Source organism: Monodelphis domestica, chromosome 7 (genome assembly GCF_027887165.1).
Source record: "Monodelphis domestica isolate mMonDom1 chromosome 7, mMonDom1.pri, whole genome shotgun sequence".
Classification (NCBI taxonomy): Eukaryota; Metazoa; Chordata; class Mammalia; order Didelphimorphia; family Didelphidae; genus Monodelphis; species Monodelphis domestica.
In genome coordinates this window covers 48,853,045-48,874,979 of record NC_077233.1, presented here as the reverse complement: position 1 = coordinate 48,874,979, position 21,935 = coordinate 48,853,045, and the positions used below count along the sequence as shown (strand labels likewise).

Sequence of the window (21,935 nt, the reverse complement as noted above, 5' to 3'; positions counted from 1 at the left end):
CTACAGTTCTAACAGCCTCTGTGTTGGGACTGTTCTCTTCTATCTCTGTTTTTGCTATTATCCCTCATGCTTGGAATCTTCCTCTCCACCTTCTACATATACAGATATCACCAACCATCTCTGCCTAATAAAATTCCTCCTTTCCTTCAAGATGCAATACAATTTCCACTTAGCTTATGAAGCCTTCCTTCAGTATTTTTTAACTGAATTGAACTGAGCAAGAATTTAAAATGAGGACTTGACCTCCAGCTAGAGTTTATTCTGTTTTGTTTTATTGTTTTACTCTTTTCTGACCTATATATAGAAGTCTACTTTTAATACTGTTTCTCCATGAAGGTATGGTGGGAGAGGGTGTTTTAAGTCTTTTATTTGTGTAGCTATCTCTAAGACTCATTTTGGTGACCCTGATTTTACATAGAGATATGCACTTGCAGTCCAAGCTCAGCAAAGCATTTGTGCCTCACTAATAAACTGTGAAACATCACTGTCCACATAGTAATAAATCTCAAACTGTTGTAGAGCATATTTTAGCATTGATTTACAAATTCAATAGTCAAGTTCATTGGCATGCATAGAATCAAGGCACTTCTGTTAATCTCAGGAATTTAACAAGGACTGTTGAAGAAACACATTGAGGAAGTATTTCCTATTTTACTATCAGGAAATTAAAAATATTTTAATGAATTAAATTTGTTCATATCTAATATCCAGGCATCAGCTGAAGATCACAATTTAAATATACAATTTTAAAAAGTGCATCCTGCCTACTTATGGCAATGAAATAGAAATAAAATTTTATCAAGAATACAATATGGAAGTGAAAGAAATGCACCTCAAAGCCAGTTTTCCATCTCCTAATTACTAAATGTTTGCTGTCCTCACAGGAGAAGAAAATAGTTTTCCAAATGTTGTTAAGAAGGATCATAAATTTTAATGTTAGCATTACAAGCATTTCATAAAGTTACCCAAATCCCTCCTCTACACAGCTGTCAAAATTATCTTTCTAAAGCAAAGTCTGACTTTCCCATTTCCCCTTTCAAGAACTCTTAGTTGCTCCCTATTTCCTCCAGGATAAAAATTTAAACTCCTCAATTTGGAATTTAAAGGCATTTAGGATTAATATGTGAATCTAGTATATCTTATTGAAATTTATTTTCCTTCACTCTCTCTATATAGAAATATACATTCTTCTACTCATTATATATATATATATATATATATATATATATATATATATATTCCTTTCCTATTCCTGAAAAGTATCTATCAGCATTCTGTCTGAAATATATATATTAAGCTATTTAAAAGTGCTTGTTATGTCAGATTGGATTGAAATATATGCAGTGAATGTGTATATTTTTTGAGAAATATAGACATTTTGATACAAGGTGACAATATATTGTTTCTTACTTCAAGGACACATAATTTCATTATCATGGGTAGTCCTACCAATGAGATATCTCAGCCATTAGTACCTTAGTGGATGGCCTGTGGAAGTTACAGCCAAAATTTTTTATCAGGTAGAGAACTCCCTCATGATGTGTTTATTTGATGTTAGACTATACTACTCAGTAGTCCATTCATAAATTATCCAAACAAATGAGGATACTCCTCTGTCTCTAGATCCTCAGAGGATTAAATTTTGAAACTGAGACCTTATCATTTGACAGGCTTTGTTGCTTCCATTTCTACCTGTAGAGATACTGGTTACTCTACTCTTTATCACCTCATAGTACTCACTCTTACCACCTTTTCATCAGCACTCATTCAGTCCCCCATTAATACTCAAACTAGGAAGACAGTGAGAGATCACCAGCATTGAAGACATAGATGATGTCAATATCAACAACACTGTACTACTAGTCTCTCTTTGGCATCAATGAAAGATGATGGTTGGGAAAGATGACTCAGAAATGGTGGCCGATGCTGCCATCATGTGAGGAATGGTTCTAGAAGCCCCCTTCATCATACAGTCTTTCTGTGAAACATTAACATTGATCTGTCAAATCCTGCCACCAAAGATTGTGATGGAGAAAGTCTTAAAGGTTGAAGAACCTGTCATAGTTGATTACTAGACAAGATAAGTAGCCTCCACAATATATTCCCAACTGCCATTACTATAGAGCCTTTTTGTAAAGTTCTGATCATTTGAGTACTCATATTCCCAATCCCTACAGATTCAGTTACCTCCTCAACTGCCATAACTTATATATCAATTCCACTTTTCCCCTCTGCCACCTCTCCATGTGTTCTGATTCATAACAAGACCTACTCATCCTCATTTGGCTCTTCCCTTCCACTGTGTTTGCTATGAAGTTATTCTATCTCAAGCAAACTCCTTCATACTAGAACTGTTTTATTATAGTTTCCAGTTCTGGTCACCCCAAACAAAACCTGAATCTTTGCTGGAACACAACTCATCCATTAACATCCTATTTTGCAAGATTTGCTTCTTTTAGCACCCACAATTCATGAGACCAGGAGCTGGAGTTCATATACTTTCTTCTCCTGGAAAGTTTCCAACTTTCAGCCTCTCCAGAGCCTTTTTTCCTTTATATTCACTTCATTTATATATCATTCTCTAACTCCATGTCTACCAAGTACCATTTTTCATATCACTAGTTCTGAATTTTCTTCTCAAAGTCGGCCATTATCTTTGGAAAGTCCAGATGCATTTTGTTGATCTTCAACAACCTTGGCCTCTTAGTTCATCATTAATCCTAAATTGGTATGATAGACAGAGTAATGAATTTGAAGTCAGGAAGAGCTGTATTTGAGAATATATGAGAAGCCTGAGTGAGATTGTAGAAGCAATCCATTCACAATGATTGATTTCTCAGATATTTAAAAAGGAAATTTATCAATGGATATAAAACTTATGTGACTCTAGGCAAGTGAGTATAGTTCCTGATCTGTTTCCCTCTTGTCCCAAGTCAAATGCATTGCAGTGCTTTGGCTAATGATAATTTATAAAGTGATGGGTAGCAGGGGAATTGCAAAAGTAGAATCAGATATCCCAAGCAAAAGCAGTATTAAACCATTCATTAATATCATGACAAATATTCTTCTTGGTATTCTTATTAAGAGCACTAAAAATTCAATGAGATTTAGGAGTCTAAGCTTGAACTAACATCTCCAGTATGTATTTTCTAATCCAAGGTGAAAAATATGATGAAGAATATCATACTACTATAGAGTCTATGAAGAATGCCTAGCATGCAAGGTCAAGGGCTCATAGATTTAGAATTAGCAAAGATCTTGGAGGTTATGTAATGCTGCTCTGAAATTTTACATATGAGGAAACTTGAAGCCAGGGAAATTGTTACTTGCCCTAAAATTACATGATTTGACCAAGATTATAGCTAATAATAATAATAATAATAATAATAATAATAGCTAACATTTATGTGGAATCTACAATGTATTAGGTACTGATTAATTGTTTATATAAATATTATCTCCTTTCATTCTCAGAACAACACAGGGAGGTAGGTCCTATTATCATCCCAATTTTACAGATAAGGAATCTGAGACAAATAGAGATTAATTGACTTTCTCAGAGTCACACAGTTACTTGTGTCTAAGGCTAGATTTGAACTCATCTTCCTCACTCCATGCATGGAATTCTATCTGCTGTGTCATCTAGTTACCTACAGAAATTCTGGTATGTGAATGAAATGAAATGAAATATTATTGAGGTATGAGAAGGAAAATATTCTAAATAAAAACAAAGATATTTATAGCAGCTCTTTTTTGGTGGCAAAGAATTAGAAATTGAGAGGATATAAATCCATTGGGGAATGGCTGAAAGTGTTGTATTTGATTGTGATGGAATACTATTATGTATAAGAAATTATGATCAGAATAATCTCAGAAAAAAGCTAGAAAGATCTACATGAACTGATAAACAGTGAAACAATCAGAAGCAGGAGAACATTGTACATAGTGAGAGCAATACTGTATGATGATTAACTGTGAAAGGCTTAGCTACTTTCAGCAATAAAATGGTTCAGGGCAATTCTGAGGGATTTATGACAAAGGAATCTATCCACCTACAGAAAAAGAACTGTTGGAGTCGGAAAGCAGATCAAAACATACACTTCTTTCTCATTAGGTTTTTTATGTTCTCATTTTATGGTTTTGGTTTTTATTAGTATTTTCTTATAACAATGACAAATATGAAAATATGTTTTGCATGATAATATATGTATAACCAATATAAAATTGCTTACCATTTCCAGAATGGGAGATGGAAGGGAAGGGAGGAGACAATTTGGATCTGATGATTTTGGATAATATATGTTGAAAATAATTATTTAATATAATTGGGAAAATAAAATATATTAAAAAAAGACAACTCTTTCTACAGCCCTATTCTTCCCTCTTCCCTCTGAAGAACTTATGTTCTTCAATAAGTACTCATTAATTATAGGAAAATGGAAAACTCTTACCATTTGACATGATTGAATTAAAATTCATCTAAGTTAGAAGAGAATATTAATGAAACAAAGGTCATGAAGATTATTTTTAATAGGGAAATAACATCACATATTTCTAACAATTTTCTTACAGTAACACCAAGTTCTGACAATCTGACAATGCATCTTCTTCACTACAGTGGGGAACTAGATGAGAAGATATGGCTGAATCAATGTGAACCATCCGGATGGAAAAACAATTTAATTTAAGGAACTCCTGAAATATGAGGAGTACTATATCTAAACACCTCTAATACTACTAATAGGCATTTATATAGAATTTTACAGTTTGAAGAGATTCAGTTCTAGTTAAGTAAATTTCTAAATGATATCTATCTAATTGATCATTATACTCCTGACAAAAACCAATCCAAATGTTTTCTTCTCCCATCCAATATCTCCTACCCTGTCCCTTTCCCCCCACTTAGCTAAGGATCTTGTCTCATACTTTAATGGAGAAAATAAAAGCAATTTCCCAAGAGTTCCAACTCTTCTCCACTTCTCTAACCTCCTGACATCATCCAATATTCTCATTTTTACTCTTGTCTTAAAGGGGTAGGCTTTTTTTCCATGGCCAGCCTCTGTATATGTAACTTTAATCTCCTCTCCTCTCATCTCCTCAAATAGGTTGCCTTGAAATGCCATTCACCTTCTCCATAGTACTTAATATTTCTCTTTCTACTGGTTCCTTTCCTGCTGCCTACAAATTTATGAAGTCTTTCCAATCCTTATAAAATCATCTGTTCTTAACTTCACATTCCTCTTCACTCTTTCATGATCAAGGGAAAACAAAAAAAAAAACAAACAAAAAAAGATGTTGAAAAGTCATTTCTACTTTCTCTGCCTTTGCTTTCACTCACTTTTCAACCTCTTCCCATTTGCCTCCAAACCTCATCACTCAACTGAAACTGCCCTTTGTGGATGCCATCTTCTCTCTGGGTTTCATGACATTGTAAATATTTAAAAATTTTAAATTGCCAGTTACTTCATTGAATCTCATCATTTTAGTGCACCCTATCTACAGGCTTTTTCTCCAACTGTGAGAATTTCAAAGATACCTTTCTAGAAAGTATATCTAAAGGATTTAGTTAATGTGGAAGGGAATTTTTGGTATAATCATGCAACCTTCATTCAAAATGCCCTGCTGTAATCCTTTTTTTAATATGGAAGTGATTCCTGGGTTCTCAGAATCTACTTCAACATAAAGTTAGTTCTTGGAAATTTCTACTGAGCTTCATTGTATATGTTAATGACAGACCCTATTTGCTATGTAAGGAAAAATCAAGTGTGTTGTTTGGCTGGGTGGTGATGAACTCTGTCTTAGGAATCTAGTGTTTTAAGAAAAAAGTCAACATAGTTTTATAACAACCATTGATCCATGCTCTGAAACAGCACTATACTGAGGATAGCTGAATCGCAATAATAATTTTTTGCACTTAAATATTGAATGAAGACCTAAGAGAGGTCCTTACATCAATAAATATTCATTTAGTTACCTTTATGAATTTGTGTAACCTATTAAACTTATCTTATCATTAGTTTCCCATCTGTAAAAGTCATAGTTGTTTTCTTACTTCACTAAGATTTTATAATACATTTTCATTTTATTATATATTTTATGACACATATGAGAGAAGGAAAATGTTTTCTTTCACCTGTCATCCATTTTCACTGGATGATTCTATGTCATTATGGATTCACTATATGAAACTGATAAGTTTAGGAAATTTCAGTGAAGATACAGGTGAGTACTTTCATTTGACATAATAAAATGGTTTGTGTTGTTTTAAATCTAGGAGTTCTGTTAGAAATGATAACTACTTTTTCTTATCGATATCAATACTGAGATACTCAAAATTTGTATCTTTCCCGAAAAGTGTATTTGGATGGATTGATTAGGTTGGAAAATGATCTATAAACTAAGTAATGTTATGAATCATTGATTAAATTGAGGTTTCTAAGCTTGGAAAAAGGAAACTCTGGGAATACTGAATAGTTAAGAACAATTAGATTTTACCTACATACCTCCAGAGAACCAAACTCAAGGCAAAAGTTATCCAAAGATGGATTTTAGCTAAAAATAAATAATAATTTTAATAACTAGAGCTGTCCAAAATGCAATTCAAATGAATACTTTGAGAAGTAGTGAGTTCTCCATCACTGAAACATGTAAGCAAGATTTGGATTGCTATCCATTTGGAACTTCTGAAATCAAAATGGTTAAAGATTTGGTTACATAGCCTCAAAATTCCCTTCCATTTCAAAGTTTCTTTTGCAGAAACATAAGTAGAATTCAGGACTTGTTAAGTGAAAATCTACTGTTGGTGTTTCTTTACCACCCAGTTAGATGCAATTTCTCAAACTCTCTTAATTATCAGTTTGTCATCAGTTGTTAGAAATGAACAAAGCTGTTCATAAGAATCAAACAAAATAACATTTGTAAAGCGATTAGCACAATGCTTGGCACATAGCACAAGCTTAATAAATGATTGTTTCCTTCCTTCCATCCTGTCAATGTCTGAAGTACTTGAAATAGATCTTAGTCTCATAATTTTATATCTATAATATGCTATATGGTTGCAAGTCATACATTTTTTTTCAGTCTCTAAGAAATTAAAGTCCATATTCATACAGTAGGCAATGGAAACATGCAGAATAGATATTAATAGTTTATATCACTTTACCTACCAAGAACTTAGAGAGAGAAGCATCATTAAGTATAATATGCCATCAAAGGGATATATAATAAGAAATGAAGTTGAGCTGGTCACATGAATAGTCAACATTTTTGCTATGTATGACAAGTTGATACATCTAGATGATCTTCTTAGTACATGGATAAATACCAAGATTTATGGGGACACCTGGATAAGAGTCACATTGGAGGGAGAAGTATTGAAGAGTAAAAATCTACATAATTGGAGGGAGTAATTACATAGATAAACTCACAGATCTATTCAAGTATTGAAGTAATATATATTTCCTGCTTCTTTTTAAAATATAACTTTCCCACAAATGTTTTTAAGGCACCATTTTTTTTCAGGGATGAATTATGCATTTTCCACTGTTGAAGATTTATTCCTCAAGAAAAGTTATTAATAGAAACAGAAATGAGGTTAAGCTAAAACAGGAGAGAATTTAGGTGGACATAAGAAAGAGTATGTTTTCTGAATGGATAAAAAATGACTGTCAAGAAAACCTATGGAATACCATGCAAAAGAGATATTCCAATAGAGAAAAGGCAATCATCTTTCCAGTACAGTGTAGGCAGGGGAATGAGCCTGGCTTCCTGTTATCCCATCAAAACCTATAATTCCATTATTCTAAGATAAACATGTCCTTTGAATAAAAAAAAAAGAACTATGAAGAACTGAGATTATTTATGTAGGCAAAAAGAAAAAAAGAAAACAATTACTCAATAACTTTTAGAATGCAAAAGAATTTATTTGGGCAAGAAGATTTAGGTTCGATATCCTGGAGAACTGACTATGAGAGGAGTGAGACCCTGGAAAGTTTTGTTAAAGAAGACCATGTAATCACTTGCTCAGTGTGAATATAAATCATCTCTGCTTCTAGTCAGGGAAATCTTCAATATAAGATGACCTTAAAAACTGTGTTGGGTCCTGATAGAAGTAACAAGCAAAAGGGAAATACTGCTAAAGTACCTGTGTTTGAGGAGACAGATAACATGGTTTGACTCTATTTTTGTGTCTGATGCTGGAACTAAACCTTTAGGGAATCATGCTGACCCAAGGTAGCTAGAGTGCCACTGAAGGCTTTAAGTATTGGCCTTTCATACACAGCAGGGTAATTTTAGTTGCCTTGAGATATTTGTTTTATCCTAAAAGGATCCTGGTAAGATCCTGTATCTAGGGCAGGAAGAGACCTCAGAGACCAACGAGTCCAATCCTTAAATTTTACACGTGAAGAAAATTAAGTCTAGAAGGATTAAATGACTTGTCCAATGACACACTAATAGGAAGTTTCAGAGCTGAGATATGAACCAAGCTGCCTGCTGAGCGCTAAATAGCTTCCTTAGGAATATAGAAAACTAAGCAGATTATTTACACGAACATCTACATTTCTATAACATGTAACTTGTGCTAGATTCTGATCATATAAATAATATATATGACTTCAAAATGACATAAATAATTTCAAAAACTATATGAGAGAGAAATGTGAGGAGGGATATGATATGCACAGGACAAGTACATATAGAATAAATACGAAGTAATTTTAAGAGAGCAAATAAGGAGAGATCTGGAAAGAATACTTGAAAGAGGTGGGGCCAAGTTGTGCTTGAAAGAAGCCATATATTCAGTGACAAAGAAAAAAGGAAGGAATTTATTTCAGACATAGCAGATAGTTTATGCAAAGGCAATGATGTGGGAAATGAAATGAGAAGAACAGCAAGTAGCTGAAAAAAGAAAGTATCTTTTAAATCTATTTGTCGGTTTTAGAGTAGTCCTTGATAATAATCCTGTGCTTAAGAAAAAAATCTCCTGCATGCTTTAGAGAAGCTGCAAAGATCATTCACATGTATGTACATATCATTTGACACTCACAACAAGCAAGCAAAGCAAAAAATATTATCCTATTTTTAGAGATAAAAAATGAGGTTCAGAAAGAATAAATGATTTGCTCTGTATAACAGACCTATTTGATCTTCGTATTCCAGGCTCGGTATTCATTCCAATGTTTTAGACTGTCACTCATTAAAAATTGTTTTTTTTTTTTTAAGTGAATAGTTGGACCTTTAGAAAAGTCAATGAGAAAGAGAAATGTAAATGCCTTTTCATTGACTTCTAAGCCCCATTTCTATACTGTTCTGAGACAAGGTAAGACAGTCTAAAGAAATCTTTCGATCTTGTGCTTATTGTAAATGATTTAATGTTTCTGAAAGCAACCTGCCAGGCTTTCATCTGAGTTCACTGGCATTTGAATTATCAGTGAATTAAATAGCACGGATTACTTTTCATTTTTTCCCAAAAATATATATGATAGATTAAACTTCAAGATTTTATGGAAGCATCAACAAGAAATTTAATTTCAAAATGAAGAAGGGTAGTAAATTAACTGAAGCTTTGATTAAGGTATGAAAGATGACTGATCTTGGTGTCGAGGAGGATTGTGTTCAAGTTTTACTTTGGACCTGCACTAGATATGTGGCGATGGAAAGTTCTTATTTCCCATTGCTCCAGGGAGCTACATCTGTACAATTACAGAGCCACAGATACTCTCAGTCAGAGGAGAGAAGTTCCCCATCAGGATTCTCTCATAACTCTCATGAATTCTCATGAACTCAAAGTTTTTCTTCCTCTTCAATCACTATGACAGAATTTAATGGACACAAATATTTGACTGACACTATCCGTATTCCATAAATAACTGTAATGATAATTGTTTTTTCTTGTCCAAAGATCTATAAACCAATAGTCACATAATCATAAACAATGGCTCAAATGTTTTAGCCACATGTTTATGATAGTATGTGGCAAGGTGCCCAACACCCAAAAGGCACCACTCTTTTCTCTGTATTTTTAATCCCGTATCTCCCCCATGTTACCTCATCTTCCTGATTAAGAGATCCAATGCCTAGGAATCCAGATAGATGCAATGCAGTTTGGGGGTCATGGAGAGCAGCAACTGACCAGGCTCTGGGTGACATGGGTGCTATTCCTGGCTGTGTGCTGCCTGACTGCATGACCTGGACCAAGTCATTTGACTTCTCCATAACTCAATTTTCTCATCTGTGAAATAAGGAAAGTAATGGTTTCCTCCTTTCCTCTCTCTAAGGGATATAAGATCAGCTAGGGCAGAGTTTTAAGTGCAATGCATGGAGCACTTGAGAGAAAAAAAAGTACCATGCAAATGTGTGATATTTAATGTTTAAATTAATTTTCAGGGTTGAAGATAACCTTGCAGAAGAGTCTAGGGAGTTTGTTGAAACTCTTTTAGAAACAGGATAAAGACTCAGTTTATGCCCTTTTGCTCTAATAGGGCAATTCCAGCTTGCAAGTTATTATTTTGACTACTTCTTATTCAAAAAATATCTCAGAGACTCTCATGGAACCTTTCTTCCTCTAGTCATTGCCCTTATGAAAATACTTAAAAAAAACTCCATACAACACATATTTAGCAGGCTTTGTGGGTTTGTCTTCATATGTGCATCGATGTATTTAGTTTAACATAAGAAAGGTATATATGTGATATCAGTTTCCTCTGAAATACCACATGCACACATAAAGACTAGCTGAAAATGTCATTAATTACATAATTTTAAATAATATGCTATATGTTATTGATTAAAATTCATGTGCATAAAGAGGAGCATCTGAAGACTGGTTTTTATCCTTAATTTCCTATCCCATATATGCACCAGGTTTTTTTTTAGAACATACAGGGGGTCAGGCAGACCTTGTTTCAGAATGTCTTTGATTATACTTAATATGTATCCTTGAGCAAATAGTTCATCCTCTAAGTTCCTTGGGAAATTCTTAAAGATCAAGATAGAGAGGATGTGTAGACCTGTATCTATGAAGGAAATTCCAGACTTGGAGTTCCATACAACAATGAAATCACTGGGCTGGGGAAAAAAATGCACTCTGGCTTCGGAAAAAAAAAATCCAAGCTAGAATTTCATTCCTTCAGAGAATGAGTACAAAATGGCTCTCATCAGTTAATCCATTGAATATAAAACATAAAAAATAAATAATATAAAATTATAAAATATAAACTAATTATTAAATTAATTATAAAATATTAAATATCTACTATGGGATGGGCACTGTGCAAGGTGCTGGAGATACAAACACAAAGAATGAAATAATATCTACATTATCCCTCTCATCAACTTCTGAGATGAAAAGCATTTAATTTCCTCCTTTTTCCTTTAATGAACAAATATTTCCAGAGCTATGGGTTATGAATATGACATCATTAGAATGATTCATGATCATCCTCTCAATATGTCTCATAAGCTATGGATGCCTTGGAAACAATTACTCACATATGACTTGGAAAAATGCAAGAGCATCATGACAAAATAATATCACTGTTTTCATATCATCATTACTAAGAACAAAGGAAAGCTTTTCTCACTTGATCTTTAAGATTATATGAAAGGGGAAAATAATTTTACTTGTAAGCAAATGAAAGTTGATATGAAGATTTCTGTGAATAGGATAGTATGGAAGCCATTCAGTATTCTTTCTGCAAAGTCATTCCTCCCTCACTCACAGAATTTTTAGGATTAAAAATAATACAAAGTTATAAAAGTCTTTATCTCTTTGAATCTCTTATTACTTTCAAAGCACAGTTCACATGTCACTAGAGGATTAAAAAACAAGGAAGTGTGTGTTCCTTTGAAAATAGAATTCTTGGTTCCACTTACATCACTCTGCATCAGTTTATATTAGCCTCCTATGGATTATCTGAATTCTTAATGCCATTTATTGTTTATGTGCATATGTTTACTTAGCATAATCTGAAAATTTTAGAGAAAATAAAATTAAAGTTTCTGTAGCAAAGGCTATCTTGACTTTTGTAGATAGTGCCCTATACATTTTTATATAATTTGTAAAATTGTTTAGGGAAATCATTATGTTCTTTTCCTAGGAATAATGTTTTGTTCTGATATGTCTTTTCCTTTCCACTATTTTTATAAAGTTTTCCAAAAGCCTTAGTATAACTTATATTTTTAAGAGACCAATTTTAGCATATCCTGTTGGTAGATATCATAACAGATTGAATAGATTTGAACGAAAGCATAAATTGTAAGAGATATAAAATACTTTAGAGGTCAGTTTAAAAAATCTTTTGCTATAGAGGAAGAAACCGAGATTCCCTCCATCTGAATTCTAGCTTTGGTTGGAGGTTTTCCATTCTATTCAGGAAACAGGAAGTATTTCTTAATTTTCTGTTCCCACAACAATCTTCCCACCTTTTACATAGGGGTGTTTAATAATAAATGCTTGTTGCATTGAATCAACTGAATTGGTGAATGACACTTATTTGGTTGTTTCCTTAGGCATTGTTTATCTACATGTTAGAGGTAAGGTTGGTCTCTGTCAGAGCAAGATAACTGTCCAACTTCATGCAGAAATTCTCTGTGTATGTAAATCTATGCACACATGTGGGGGGTATATAAGCAACAGGAACCTAGAAACTTTGCTTCATAAATTTATTTTATTTATTTTATGTATTAACACAATTTATAATAATCATTTCCTGACCATTTGTGAACCATGTTTTGTTTTGCCCTTCCAGCACTCCATCATCCTCAAGATGGCAATCAATATAAGTTGTACATGTATTATATTTCCATATTGGTATTTGTGAAAGACACATATTGTTTACACCAGATGAAAATTCATGGAGTAAATAAAATGAAGAATAAATAGTATGGTTCAATATGCATTCCTCCATAGATTTTCATTATGAGCATTTTTCTAGTTGCCTTTATGAATACATCATTTTTCCTATATGAAAACCAAACCAAAACAAACACTGATATTCTTTATTTTAATACTGTTTTCCTTTTTAGATTTAATGTTTTCACTTATCTTCCCTAACTGGAGAGCCATGCTTTGTACCAAAGTATAAAAAAGAAATGGAAAAAAATACTGCAATACCAACATATCAACCAACACTGACAATATATGAAATGTTCCTCACTCAGAGTTACCTATTTCTTAAAGAAGGAAGAGATATATACTTTATCATTTGTTCTTCAATGAAGAGCTTGGTCCTCATAATTCTAGAACATTCAAGTTTTTTAAATTATTGTTATTTTCATTTTCACCATTATAATTACATTTATTGTTTTCCTTATTCTACCTACTTCATATCAGTTGATATTAATCATCTCATGATTTTATTAAGTGTTCATATTTATTATCTTTAGGTTATGATTATATACTGTGGTAGTCAATGACTACATTTTTGTTTAACCATTTTGTAATTAATTGGCATTTACAGTACTTAGAGATATTTTCTACCCCAACAAAGGACTGTTATAATGACTTTGAAATATATAAGAACTTCTATTTTCTTTGATCTCCTTGAACTATTTCTCAAATAGTGAAACTTGCAAATCACAGAATAGAACCATTTAAAGGACATTTTAGCATAATTCTAGATGCTTTGCAGAGTGTTTGGACTGAAACAGCTACTACAATGTACTCGCATCCTTTATCTCTCCAAAAGATTTTATTATCTTTTGTCATCTTTATCATTTTATTTGTTGTTAGAAAAAAAAAACTTGGAGCTGTTTTAGTTTGATTTCTATAATTAATAGTGAGCTACTGGATACACTGTGGTACAATCAAATGTAATGGACTTCTCCATTAGTGTCAATGAAATGTCTCTGAACAATCTGCAGGGATCTATGAGAAAAAACACTATCCACAAGCAGAGGACAAACTGTGGGAGTAAAAACACAGAGGAAAGGCAATTACTTGACTACAGGGACCGAGGGGATATGATTGGGGATGTAGACTCTAAATGAACATCCTAGTGCAAATACCAACAACATGGAAATGGGTTCAGATCAAGGACATATGTAATACCCAGTGGAATTGTGCATCGGCTATGAGAGGGGTGGCAGGAGGGGAGGGAGGAAAAGAAAATGATTTTTGTATCCAATGAATAATGTTTGAAATTGACCAAATAAAAATAATCTTATAGATAAAAAATAGTGAGCTACTGCATTATTTCAATATAGTTGTTTTTTTGAGAATGTTCATACCCTTTCACCACTTATCAGGTATAGCCTTAAAATGGGCTATAAATTTTTCCTATTTATCTACTTCTACTCTTATTAGTTGCACTGATTTTGTTCATGTGGAAGTTTTTTTCAAATCCCTAATCACCAGACATGCCTGTTAAAAGTTACAGATCAGATTCTCTTCTTTTTTCGTTGTGATCATTAATATTCAAATCACTTAAGTGGATACATGTTTAAAGAAAACATGAAAATAGTTATACACTTGCCTAAGACAAATAATGATGTGTAATAGATTAGGCAATCAAAATTGTGAGTGGTCTTAAGTCAATGTCACAGGAACGTTGATTGAATAAACTCATAATGTTTATCCTAGAAAAAGAAAACCAGTGGGTACCCACTGCTCTCTTTGACTATCTGAATGGTTGCCATTTGGGCACTGGAATAATATGTCTTCTTGGCACTGATGGAGGAGAGAATAATTGCAGATGCTATAGGAATGCAGATTTAACCTTCACATGAAGGAAATTTTACTAAATAATTAGAACATCCCAAATAAGATGGGTCTATCTGAGGTAGGTAGGGAAATCTCACTTATTGGAATATCTTAAGGGGATCTTGTATGATCACTTTTCATAGAAGTTATAGAGGAGATTTCTATTCTTGTATAGGTTTAACCAGTTGATTATTGAGGTCTCTTCTGGAAGTAAAAGTCCGTGGGTCCAGCGTTAGTTCATTTTATTTAATTAGTTACATACTTTCTGGTGGAAACTGTGCTGCTAAAAATCATGGGCTAATAATTTCTTAGCCTTAAATATAAGGTTGCCTTAGGTGAATACAATCAATGGGACATATTGAGTTGTTACTTTGTGGAAAAAAAAAAAGGCTTCTTTACAAATAGAAAGATAATGGTTTTTAAATGTCTGGAAAATTCCTTTGTATCCTTTCTCCTGAGATCAACTATTAAACTTTTCTAAGAGGGAAAAGATTATTAGAAAAAGGAAAAAAAACATACAAACTATGTATATGACAATTTTCATGCATCCTAAGTGAAATTTATATGCATAGAAAGTTAAACAGACTTCAGATTTTATAAAGTATGTGATCAGGAAATTAAATTATTTTAAGTGAAAAATCATATATGTTTACTATTTATATGTTTTTGTGTGAGTGGGAAATATTTTCCATTGATAAGAAGTGAAGTCCTATGGATTTATACACAGAATTAATAATGACAATATTCGCCTGGTGTTCTAAGTTTTGCAAAGCACTTTATATGCATTACCTTTTAATATTCATTATCCTGCTTGATTCTTATGATTAATGTGTAGAAGATGCTACGATTACCCAAACTTACAGATGAAGAAACCAAGACTAAAGATTAAATTGTTTTCCTATTACAAAGTCAGTATCAAAAGAATAGCAAATTTATCTTAATTTATGATTAATTTCCACAGAAAATATTCTGTGATGTTCTACTCCAAGAGCTGTAAATCTTTAAGTTGTCCTACTTCACTATGGGCCAGGTAAGTGGTACAGTTTTGTTTTTGTTTTTTTCCAAACCCTTACCTTCCATCTTTGAATCAATACTATGCATTGGTTCCAAGGCAGAAGAGTGGTAAGGGGTAAGCAACAGGGGTTAAGTGACTTGCCCAGGGTCACACTGCTAGGAAGTATCTGAGATCATATTTGAACCCAGGATCTCCATCTCTAGGTGCCACTCTCAATCCACTGAGTCATCCCACTTGGCCTGGAGTCTGGAAGATCTGAGTTCAAAACTAGCCCCAGATATTTGCTAGTTATGGGATCCTAGGACCATGGTGGCAAAGATATAGTATGTTTGCCCTGGTGGCAGGGAGGGAGGGGGTGGCTCCATTCCCCCTCTCCACTGTGCCTGAGGACATTTTTTTGCATGACTTGTCCCTCCACCCAGCATACCAATGCAAGCACTTCCTCCACTCTCTGGGGTAATCCGAGGGCTCACAGGCAACTTGAAGGTGCAGTCTGGGCATGCAATATCTAAAGGGTTCCCTAATGCTGCACCTAATCACAATTTGCCTCAGTTCTTCATCTGTAAAATGGGGACACATTAGAGAAGGAAATGGTACACCACTCCAGTATCTTTGCCAAGAAATAACATGTACAAAATCCCTTGGGAGTCATGTAGAATTAGACACAACTGAATGGCTGAACAACAACTTCCCTATGATTTAATGTAAATTGGTAGAAAGAAAAATACCATTGAAACAATTTAGGTCTGTTAAGCTGTTTGTTCTCATATGTGTTTTATTAAGTAAAATGTCTGATATTGAAGGGAAGAATGTTTTGATGTTTTGCTTGATTTTTTTTTACTTTTCCCACATCTGTCACAGAATACAGGTTTAATAGAAAAAAAAATATACCCTCAGCCAACTGTTCAGGAAAATAGGATGCAAGTGTCGCCTGCTTCACTTCATTGATTTCAAAGCCCAGAGAGTTAAGAAAAGCACCACCTGGAGAATAAACCTGTTTGTTTATTTGTTTTTAAGGTGAAGCAAAGAAGAAAAAACCATCCCCAGATTACAAAAGACTGATCTCAAAATGACAAAGGCATGAAGCCAAATTCTCACCAAAGTAAGAGTAGCCCTGTTGGTTTGGAGAATATAAAATTAACTCTTGCTATGACCCTCTCTGACATAGACTGTGATGCTTTAGATAATGTTTAGTGCAGAGAAAGTTTCCTTCATCCAAGAACATAATTCTTTTTCTGCTCAGCATATGCATTTGAATGCACCCTAAAATGCACTTAAATTATTTGTGAAATTCTATACTCTTTTTCAGTCAACATATTTCATTTACAATCAATTATCTTCTCTTCACTCTTTTTAAAATGAAATTTCCAAACAAAATGATAATCAATACATACAAATATGTTTTTCAGGCCAAATGTTGCCTTGGATTTCTAGGACCTCAATGATCTTTCCATTTTCCTTAGTTGAGGTTATCTTTTCTTTTACTGTAATGGCACTGATTGCTGTGTTCATCCCTTCTGTCATTCTTTCATAAGTTAAGTTGATAGGTATGAATCAATTTAAAGAAAAGCACATCAACCCATTATCACCCTATTATTTGACAGAATCCAACAAGATGTTATAAAAATAACCACTCTCTTTCAACCATTTTTCTCCAAAACAAATTTTACTCCTTATGTTTGATATATTTCTCTGTCTCTGTCTCTGTCTCTGTCTCTGTGTCTCTGTCTCTGTGTCTCTGTGTCTCTGTCTCTGTGTCTCTGTCTCTGTCTCTCTCTCTCTCTCTCTCTCTCTCTCTCTCTCTCTCTCTCTCTCTCTCTCTCTCTCTCTCTCTCTCTCCTTAAGGCAGGAGCTGTTTTTTTTTCTTCTTTTTGCATGCGCCCAGTACATTTTGTAGTACCAGGTATATAAAATATATTTCGTTAATGCACATTGATTCTGTGAATCCTTTTTGACACTCCAGTTTTTGTGAATGTCATTTTTTTCAAATATTGTTCTCCTAAACTAAACAGTATATCCTAGATATGCTCTGATTGAGATAGAACATCATAAATCTAACTTCTATAGCTCTGGACTACCAAGTACCTTTAGCCCAACACATTTTAGGAAGGTTTTAGATTACCTAGAGAGCACCCAGGATTGTAATGAGGATGGTGAAGAGCTATGCATTCATTCTATACAAGAACTGCTGAAGGAAAAATAAATAAGTTAATTGTAGAGAATATTTAATATGGATGTAATATATGAAAGAAAAAAAAAAACATGAGCTCTTCTTGACCCCTAAGGATGATGGGAAGAAGTAAAAAGGGCAAGTTTAGATGGGAAATGAATGAAATTTCCTTAAAAAGCTATTCAAAATCTCATGAATTACATAAGGAAAGAGTAATTTTCTTCTCACTGGAGGTTACATAGTGATTTGTATGTAGTATATATGTGCTTACCTGAATTGGCAGACTACTTATCATTGATGTAGTAGAGAAGATTCTATTTAAGTATGGATATAATAGAATGAGATGGTCTCTGAAATCTCCTCCTACTTAGAATTTCTGTGATTTGTTAGCTTTTTTGGAGTGCTTTTTCACTGATTTTAGTACATTTAAAGTTAATAGCACACTAAAAATTCCACATGTTTAAAAATATTTTTCATAAACTTTTGTGTAGTCAGGCTTTTCCCATCTAATATATTTGCAGTTGTTTATTTTAAAAACTACATATAGGAGGAATATTACTAGGTCAAATGATATACACATTTAAATTACTTTTTTGGTTATAGTTTTAAATTGCTTTTCAAATTCGTTCAACCAATTCACAACTCATCAATAGTTCATCAATATACCAGAACATCTGCAGTATCTTTATCAATTGTTTTTTCCTTTTATGTTATTTTTGCTAATATTAGATGTGCAATGTGGAATAGGAGTTGTTTTAACTTAAATTTCTTATATCATTCATGGTACAGAAAATTTTGATAACATTTTTCCCCAGAAGAAATGAAAGTTCTTCCCTTGAGAGGTTAATGCTCATATCCAGTGATCATTTAGCTATTGGGAAATGGCTCTTTTTATATATTTGAATTAGTTTCCTTTATATATTTTATGCTCAAATATTCAAATAGATCTATTATCTGATTGAATTCAGTGGTCACCTTTAGTTGTACAGATAACCTATCTAAAACTGCCTGTCCAATGTTCTCAAATGGTCTCAAAAGTTCCATATTGGTTCACTTACTAAAGGACTTATTTATTCAATTTCTACCATCATAAAGGGAATTAACTGTACTCTCACAGTCAACTTATTATTTTCTACTCTTGCGAAACGTTACCCTTTATTAATAACTATGATATCAGACCATTGACAGAGAAATTTGTTGCAAACATTTTCCCAGTTAAACATTTCCCTTCTAATTCTAAGTGCTTTTATTTTATTTGTGCAAATTTTCTCCTAGATTTATGTAATCACAATTGCTCATTTCCTACCCATAACTTGATCAGTATCTCTTTTCTAGCTCAGGATAACCAAATTAATAACTTTTCCCAAGGAAAAAACCTTTATTTAGAAATTTCATTTCAGTTTTTTCAGTAGTTTACAGTGAGTCCTTAATACAGGAAATAAAAAGTCTCTGGATATCTAACACTATATAATTAGTTTGTTTGCTTTTTTATGTTGTTTAATATGATCCTTTGATCAATTTTTCTATTTTTTACCATTAACAGAGTTTGGATGATTATTATATTGGTACTTAGTACTTCTAGTCCTTCTTTCTTGGTATTTTCAATAATTCCTTTGATATTCTTAGTGTTTTACTCCTTTGGATTATATTTCTTAGTTGTATAAAACAACTTTTTGTAACTATATTCATATGGCAAAGAATAAGTAAATATAGTTGAGTATTATTATTTTTGTTATGTTGATATACCCTCATCATAAATAAATAGTATTTCTCCTATTATTTGGATTATCTATATTTCTATAAGGAATATTTTGAGATATGTGCATACACACATGTTATATACATGTCACATAAATATACTGTACATACACACAAACATGCATGTGTATATGTGTGTATATATACACACACATATACACATGCACGCACATCCTTGTATCTTGGTAGGTTATATCCCATTTTTAGAATCAATTTTGTGGTTAGTTTCCGTTGAATTTCCCTTTCTATTTCTTCCTGCTGGATTTGACTCTTATCATATTCTGTATTCATTTTACCCTGTTCTGACAACAAACTTCCTCTTATTACAAAGATTTTAAAAAGAAAAAATGTGTAAGCAGAACTGACATGGACTACATCTAACTGCATATTCTCTTACCTCTGCCATGAAAGGTAGGTAGAATATATTTTTTCAACTCTTCTCAAAGGAAAACAGGACATATTAAAAATTCAGAAAAATATTAACTAATCATAGCAAAGAATACATATCAATATATTAAATAATTACATTTTGGTGTTAAATTTATTTTAAGCATCATATGTAACATATAAATACATGCATATATGTATATGTGTATGTGTATATGTATTTGTGTATATTGGTGTATGGGTGTGTGTGTGTGGCATCAAAGAATTATATAAAGAAAAGAGGACTGGACTAGCAATTGGTGAACTACTGTAAAATATATAATGTATGAATGAATGCAAGATTATTATTGCATTCTAAAGCAATAGATGTTAATGATTTAGAGAAGACTTGTTTGAACTGAGCCAGATCAACATAAGAGAACAATTATAAAATGCAATAATTTTAAAGAAATGATAACAAATGACAACATAACTCCCACATTACAGATAGAAGTCATAATTTAAGAGGACTGATAGTGAAGTCTGTTTTCTAACTTTTAGTAGAGGTTCAGATTATAAGACTTTGACTATAGAAGAAGAATAAATTAATAGACAGGGTCAATGTATTTCAATCTCCTTGTTTGCTACAGGATACATTTCTTTAGTATTTTGTGTGTGGAGGGATGGGGTAAAGTGTGTGGGGTATCATTAGGAAATTATGATAATATTTTTAAAATAAATAAAACTATTTAAAAAGAAAAGTAATAATCTCTAAGTACCTCTTTTAAAAAATCAAGCATTTTGGCTTTAATGGATATTTGGGCATGGTCTTATGTTCTTTAACATTTTTATGAATGACTTGATTTTAGGCATGGATCACACTTATAGCTCAGGGGAATCACTATTTCTGTAGGTCAGAGCCAGTATCCAAAAAGATTTTTACAGGCTAGAGCATTGAGCTGATTCTAATTCCAGTAGGGCAATTCAATAGGGTTAAATGTAAATTCTTACTCATGGGTACTAAAAATCAATTTTACAATTATAAGATTGGGGGTTCTAGCAGATTTCCAGCTAAATACAAGTTAGCAATGTTAGGTGGCATCCAAAAATTAATGAGATCTTAGTTTTAATTAAGAAGAATAGAGTTTGCCATCTACTTTTTCAGAACTAAAATGGAATCACTTCTAAGCTCCAAGATATAAGATAGATATTGAAAAGTCAAATAATGTCCAGAGGAGGGTAATTAGGTTGATGAAAAGTTTTGAAATCAAGGCATATGATTAGCAGTTGAAGGAATTGGGGATGTTTAACATGAAGAAATGATTGGGGTTGGGGTTGGAACCATTATAGCTATTTTTAAGTATTTGAAGAGTCATCATGTGGAAGACAGTTTAAATTTGTGTATTGGCCTCAGAGGGTAGGACTATGAGGAATTACTGGGAGATGCAAAGGGCAATTTTAAGTTTAATATCAAGAGAAATAATTCAAGCTGTCCAAAAGTGAAATGGCTTGGCTGCAGAGATAATGAGACTCTTATTGTGTATCAGTTCAACTAGATGGAGGCTGGTATCACTTCCAATTCTTGAAGTCTATGATCTGTTGAATCTACAAAGGTCTTCCCTCATAACAGTTCTGTAAGGTATATAATACAAAAAGTATTATTATCTCAATTTTATAGATGAGAAAATTTGAGGCACAAAGAAGAAGCTTTGATGGCTAGTAAGTGTGAGAACCATGTCTCCTGATGCCAAGTCCAATACTCTTTTCACTATGACAAAGTGGCTTCTAAGAGCAGAGAGAAAAGTTAAAAAAAAATCCATTGAACAATTCTGTCTTATCATCCCTGTTAATTTTCATCATTTCCAACATTCAGGTCAGCAGTTTGATTCTACCTTAGTTCTTCCAGGTATCCCAATAAAATTATG

At 32.9% G+C, this 21,935-nt stretch overlaps 1 protein-coding gene across 3 annotated transcripts in view; it reads right to left on the bottom strand.

Moving 5' to 3' along the window:
- The window catches only part of GRM7 (glutamate metabotropic receptor 7), a 1,064,146-nt gene that overhangs the window by 1,009,623 nt on the left and 32,588 nt on the right, over positions 1–21,935 (bottom strand). The window lies entirely within an intron of this gene.